This window comes from Ctenocephalides felis, unplaced genomic scaffold (genome assembly GCF_003426905.1).
Source record: "Ctenocephalides felis isolate EL2017-DRISC unplaced genomic scaffold, ASM342690v1 CF-g0.4_SCAFFOLD_01886, whole genome shotgun sequence".
Taxonomy (NCBI): domain Eukaryota; kingdom Metazoa; phylum Arthropoda; class Insecta; order Siphonaptera; family Pulicidae; genus Ctenocephalides; species Ctenocephalides felis.
The window spans coordinates 121,835,705-121,843,592 of NW_020538040.1; positions in this window are offsets into that span (position 1 = coordinate 121,835,705).

Below are 7,888 nucleotides of genomic sequence, written 5' to 3' on the forward strand. Positions count from 1 at the left end.
TGAAAATTTTATCGATTCTTCATCTTATCAATACAAGTGAAATGCTTTTTGAATTATTTAAATCGGACGCTCCGTTCTCTTAAAAACTGAGTTACCGTTTTCGGCACTTTTTGCCCCGTATCTTCGGAACGGCTAGACTTGCCTTCGCCAAAAACTAATCAGCACGTCTCCTTTTCAATACAAATCGAATGTTTTTTGAATTATTCAAATCGGTTGATCCGTGTTCCCGAAATCGTCGACGAAAATTTGTATCCGCACATACATACACACACGTACATACACACACACACACACACACACATACATCCATTTTTTCTAAAGTATGCCAAAATGTTCAGAAACCTTTGAAACGTAAAGATATATAAAAATTTTCATTTTCGATTTTTTTGCGATTACTATAACTTGCCCTACGGGAAGTTAACTAGCTGTAAGTGGAATTCTGTCTTAAGGCAGTTAGGGCATCGTGCCTTAAGGTAAATTTCTGGAACTTTCCGTATCAGAAATTAATATTTTTTTTAAAAACAAATAACGTTTTTGTAAAAAATTCACTTCGAAAAAATTAGATTTTTGAAATTGGACAAAAAATTACTTTTTTTGAAACAAAATTTTTTTTTTTAAAAGATAACTTTTTTTAAATTTTTTTTTTATGGAAAAAGAAATGTTTTCTTTATTTTGACATATTTTGGAAGATCTGAACTTTTTTTTCAAAGCAATCGTACTGCTTTAACTGCATAGAGACAAAATATAAAGCGCGTAATCGCCGCGCCGCTGTCTAACGGATAAACATTGGTACGGAACCCATAGGTATGTAAACAAAATTTATACTTATTGTTAAAATCTCTATAAAATATCTGATAATTTGATGTGCATATGTCTAATGATCATTTTTGACCGCCAAATGGCATTTGTTTTTACTTTTTCCGTTAGATCTCTGAAACCGCTAGACCTACCCTCATGAAAATTTGACCATTTCTTCATCTTGTTAATACAGGTAAAATGTTTTTTGAATTATTCAAATCGGGCGAAATTATTTCTCTTAAAAACTGAGTTTTGGCACTTGTCTCATATATTCGGAACGGCTAGACCTGCCTTCGCCAAAAACTAATCAGCACATCTCCTTATCAATACGAATCGAATGTTTTTTGAATTATTCAAATCGCTTCATCCGTGTTTCCGAAATCGTCGACGAAAGTTTGTATCCGCACACACACACACACACACACACTTACATCCGTTTTTTCTAAGGTATGCCAAAATATTCAGTAACCTCTGAAACGTAAAGATATATAAAAATTTTCATTTTCGATTTTTTTGCGATTACTATAACTTGCCCTACGGGATGTAGATAGTATTAAATAATCGCCCCTTCAAATAATAGATAGTATAAAAATGAAGTAAAATAAAACATAGCTAAGCGTCTTTTGAATTTACTCATAAATTTATTTTTATTTGTATATCTTATTCGAGGAAAAACATCAGAATCGCATTATTTTTATACCCATAAAACCTTAAATCTGTGCAAAAACTCTAAATGTAACAATAAGTTGATGTCAAAATAGGAAAACAATGAATCACAATAAAATATCAATAAAAGCAGAAGTGCAATATATAGAAATAAGACGCTGGAGGGCTTATGTATGTAGCAGGCTTTGATTTCTGTGTAAAGTATTCAGAACGTATTTAAAGCTATTGGTGCATGGTTTCGTTCCTTAAGGCAAATTGCTGAAACTTTGCGTAATGTAATGAAATATTCAAAGAAATTTAAATGTTTTCAAAAAGATTATTATAAATACTGTAAATTTTATTATTAGTATTTTAAAGACAAAGTATAAAAGTTTATAAATTGGGCGATACCGTTTATATATGTTAAATAAAAAGTAACAAACAACACATTATCAAGCGGGGTTAGAATGAAGGGCCTTGTCTCATATTTCTAATAATTGTTTATACTGAATTGCAAAAAAATTTTCTTGGTTTAAGCATATAAGTGAGCTTTGAAATTTTAGCGATAATTAAAATTAAAATACAAATTATTTTCGATATTGAAAAAAAATTTTTTTCCTTGAAATTAAGAAAACAAAAAATTTTTGAAATAAAAATAAATTCCTGCGCGAAAACTATCGTTTTTCACTTTGCCAATACAAGCAAAATGTTTTCTGAATCATTCGAATTGGATATTTATTATTTATGAAAACTATGATTTTATGCATTTCCTGCTATGTATCTTCCAAACGGATGGGCCTGCCTTTGCCGAATTAATTTTGAATCACTAAAATTACTTGATCAGTGCGCCTAAATTCGTAGAAGAAAAATTGTATGCATACAAAAGACATACACGTGTCCATTTTTTTGAGGTATGCCAAATGTTCAGGAGGTTTTGAAACTAAAAGCTATGCAATTATTAATATATAAATACAAATTTTCAACTGTTTATTTCAAAAATAAAGTTATCGCTTTCAATTAAATCAAAACATTGCGATTTCGAATAGAATTTTCTCAAACATATTTGAATTAGCTGTAATTATATTGCACAGACAATGAATTTTAATGAATTGATGATGTTTGACGCATCACATCATAAAAGCAATTTTTGACACAAATTTTGCCGTAACATTTTAGTATGTTTCATAGGACCATAATATCTTTATCAAAAAAATCAGCGTGAGAACACAAAATAGCGTGGTCTGTAAGGAAAATAATTGTGTTGATTTTATAGTTTCTGGGACAGTACGAGGACAAGTGTAAGTATCTACCCGACTATGTAGTTTGTCTACACCAATTTGTTTGAATAAAGTTGTTGGCATTATAAACGGATACATCCAAGAAATTAAGTCTGTTGTTATTAGTTTATGTGTGAATGTTATATTATTGTTAAAGTTGTTGAAATGATCGAGTATTGTGTTTATATGACTTTTGTTAATGATAATGAAAGTTCTACATATCTAATATAAAAGTTAATCTAAAAATTTAAGGTTGAGAAAACAAACATTTCATTAAATTTGAGCGCCTTTAATTTGAGCATATATTTTAACACGCTATTTTGTTGTCTCACCAAACTTTCCATCCACAAAATTTGTCCCTGATAAAAAAAAAGTCTAATTGAAAATGCTTACCCAGAAAAGAATATTCGTTCGGTTATTCAAAAAAGACGAACTTTTTTAAAAACACACATAAATTCTCCCAATTCCACTACCAACATCAAAAGCACCAGTTTTATTTACTGCGGCATACCATACGTTGAAGAGTTATATTATTATTTCGCCAAAATTCTGGTGGATGAAAACATTCAAGTATTAGGTTCATCTTTATACTCTACAAACATTAAATCTCATACTCCATCCAATTTCATTACTGACGTAGTATATTCTGTTTTTTGCAACAACTGTTCTTTCCAATACATTGGACAAACCTCACAATATATATTTTTTATTCTCTTTATTGAATTACAATCTGTCTTTACAAAAGGAAGACATTTAGTAATTTTGATGATATATGAAATATTAAACATTAGATCTAAAATGTTACCCAGTAGTGAGCCTTTTCAATTTTGATATATTACATTTAAATTTTGTGATTATATAGAGTAAATTTAAAAATAAAATGATCTATGAGGTAAATGAGTATAAATTGTGAATTATAACAACAAATAAAAAAGACAACTAATAAACTAAGCACAATAAATATAAATAAACAACTAAATAAGTAGTACCGCTACATAGAATAAATATATTATATATTATGTGGAGGTCAATGTGTCGGATCCATCGAGGGGGCTCTTTCTTTTTAGCCGTTCGATGTCGTGCGACTTCAATAAATTCTTGGCCAGAATATTAGGATGATTTTGTACTCTGCTCTTATATTTTTGACTAATTAATTTAATTTATTCATTAATAGTGTTTAGGTCTTGATGGACTAACCAGTTTGGTGTGCATTTGGGTACGTTTTCAAAAATTTGTTTTGAAATCTTTGTATAATTGCAATATTAGATTTACGCGCTATTCAAACCTCACAATATGTACCCAACAGAATGAGGCAACATGAATTAAGTGTGGTGAACCATAAACAAAAAATTTTCAAAAATACCTTGGTACAGCGCTTTGTCAAAACTGCCCACTCCTAAAATACTATACTATTACTCCTAAAATTTTATATCATGAAAATTGCAAAACAACAAGATGTTATTTGCGAAAGTTGTTATATACTTATGAACGCTTTCAATATTGTTAACATTAGATCAAATCACAACCTGTTACATTATTCTTATTTAAATTTTTTACACTTTTTGAAAAATAATTAATATCGTCATTCATTAGTTATCGCAGAGTAATGAGGTATCACATCTTTTGTTTATAGCGGGTTTACTTAAGGCTGTGAAACAAGATTCTGCAAAACGTCTTTGAATGGTATTCAGTTCGTGGTAGAGAATACGGGCATTATAAAAATTGAAGGAGTGTTTAAAATTTTTGATGTTGTCTGTTATCATAGTTTGGTTTTGGCCGGGGTTTTTCGAATTATTGTCGTGTTGTTTGAGTCTTTTTATGAAATTTTGTCCGGTTTCACCTACGTACGTAGAGGGGCAATCATTGCAATTTCAAACCGGACAAAATTTGATAAAAAGACTCAAACAACACGACAATAATTCGAAAAACCCCAACCAAAACCAAACTATGATTTCTCCATTTTCATAAATATTGTGTTTGTTCTACATATATACGGGTTTTTGTATATGTATATATACGTGTATATATGTATATATATATATATATATTAAATATATATATATATATATATATATATATATATATATATATATATATATATATATATATATATATATACATATATACACGTATATATACATATACAAAAACTATACATATATATATATATATATATATATATATATATATATATATATATATAAAGCGGGAGGTTTTTCTTCAGATGGTGAAATAATATGATAAAATTGTTTCTTGGGCATCCATCCAGTAATTAAAAAAACAGTTTTATTGAAAAATGTTTTTATTTAGAGAAACGCAAATTTAGTGCGATTTAAAGCAGTATTTGATTGAATGTATTTATTGTTCAATTTTATGGATAGTAAACAAAATTATTTTAATTTTAATTAGAAGAACAAAAAAATAATAGTTTATATGGTTTAAATAACTTTGAAAATAATTATTCGTTATTCATGCATCATTTTCACATATAGAAATGAAATTAATATCAAAGTGAAAGAACAGTTTTCGAATAAATAAAAATTATACATTTTTTAATCAAAAACATTTATTAAATTTAAAAAAAAAAATTAGGTACATGTTAATACATACTTTTTACTATCAATTTTAGTTGTGAAAATAATTAAGCTAATCCCCGAGTATTCTCTATTCCAAACAATTTTAATTAATTAATTTTAAAATTTTTAATTATTTCCTTCTTTAATAAAATATGATTTCAAAAAATTGAAGATGTCTATCGATTTGTTACTTAGGCATGTCCTTTGCTTACTCACAATTCTATTTTTAAAAATAGAAAATACTCTTACTTGCGCCGAAATTAATTGTTTTTAAAGCCTGATATACTAATTCTAAGTTTTTTGTTTTTTTATTTGTGGCTTCTGGGGCTGAAAACTCATGTTTTTAAGATTGTGTAGAGGGAGTTACTTCATCAATAAGAATTTAAATTCACATATACACTGGCAAAAAATCTAAATTAATATATACATTAGACAAAAGATAACACAAAATCTTTCTGGGAACCATAGCAGACTGATAAAATTCCAAATGCTATTGGACCAATATGATTCCAAGAATTAAAACGCTTGCTACTATCTTTTATATTTGGGTATATTTGTCATTTTTCATGTATACAGTGAAAACCGACTTTTTCTACTGAAAAACCGGTTTTCGAATTCTAGAATTTACGTAAAAAAACGGTTTTTAAAACCGGTTTTTGAAAACCGACAAACCCTATACGGAACCCAAAAAAAAATTACATTCACAACCGATTTAAATAATTCAAAAAACATTCGATTTGTATCGATAAGGAGGCGTGCTGTTTAGTTTTTGGCGGAGGCAGATCTAATCGTTCCGAATATATGGGGCAAAAAGTTAAAAAAAACGGTAAGACAGTTTTTAAGAGAACGGAGCGTCCGATTTTAATAATTCAAAAAACATTTTACTTGCATTAACAAGATGAAATACTGATTATATTTTTGGGAAGACAGGTCTAGCGTGCAACTATTAATAAAGGTAAGTTAAAAAAATGTCATTTGGCTGTCAAAAATGTTCATTGGACATATGCACATCAAATTATCAGATATTTTATAGAGATTTTAATAATATGTACACATTTTGTGTAAACTTTTTTGGGTTCCGTACCAAGATTTTTGATTTTAAAATTTATGTATATGGTTCAAACAAATGTCCTCGACAATTTCGACAGTGTGGAATAACCGATTCAAATTATTGATAAAACATTCGGTTCATACTCGATCGCGAGGTGGTTTTGCAAAAGTCAATTTTGCCCTTTTGGAAGAATTGAGCGCGAATAGAGGGTGTAAAAATGGTCACGCAGTTTTTGAGAGAACGGATATTTATAATGAATAATCTATTTAAAAATATTCAAACGATTTATTGATTATTTTCATTCCTAGAATATAATTACGGTACAGGAAGTTCCTGCAATTGCCTTAAGGCACAATGCCATGCATCCCACTAGTTAACTTCCTGTAGGGCAAGTTATAGTAATCGCAAAAAATCAAAAATGAAAATTTTTATATATCTTTGCGTTTCAAAGGTATCTGAATATTTTGGCATACCTCAGAAAAAATGGATGTATGTGTGTGTGCGTGTGTGTGTGTGCGGATACAAATTTTCGTCGACGATTTCGGAAACACCGATCAACCGATTTGAATAATTCAAAAAACATTCGATTCGTATTAATAAGGAGACGTGCTGCTTAGTTTTTGGTTTAGGCATGTCTAGCCGTTTCGATGATACAGAGCAAAAAGTGCCAAAAACAGTAACTCAGTTTTTAAGAGAACGGAGCGTCCGATTTTAATAATTCAAAAAACATTTTACTTGTATTGACAATATGAAGAACTGATTAAATTTTCGGAAAGCAGGTCCAGCGGTTATGAACTCTCAATATCATTTGGCGGTCAAAAATGTTTATTGGACATATGTACATCAAATTATAGAGATTTTGAGATTTTATAGAGATTTTGACATTGTGTACCCATTTCGCATAAACTTTTTTGGGTTCCGTACCAAGATTTTTAATTTTAAAATTCATGTATATGGTTCAAACAAATGTCCTCGATATTATGTAACATTGTGTACAAATTTTTTGTAAATTTTTTTGGTTCATTTGGTTCAAACGAATGTCCTCGACATTTTCGACAGTATGAAATAACCCATTTGGAAGATTAAAAAATCATTCGGTTCGTACACGATCTCGAGGCGTTTTTGCAAAAGGCAATTTTGCCGTTTCGGAGGTATGGAGCGCAAAGGGTGTAAAAACGGTTATGCAGTTTTAGAGAGAACGGATCATCCAATTAGATTAATTAAAAAAAACATTTTGATTAAGGTGCTTTTGCTTGAGTAGACGGTGTGCAAAAAATGCATTTACAGAAAATGTAATAATTTTGAAAATTAAAAAAAAACAAAATTTTCAAAAAAAAAACAAATTTTCGAAATTTTTCACCATTTCCAAAAAGAACTAAATTTTGAATTTCGCTCTATTTGTACGATAATCTTAAGAGTTAAAACTTTCAGAGAATTGTTTTTTATCAATTTGGAACCATTTGAGCCCCTGGGAGCAAGGAAATTCGAAAATAACCATTTTAAGGACCACCCGAATATATATATATATATATATATATATA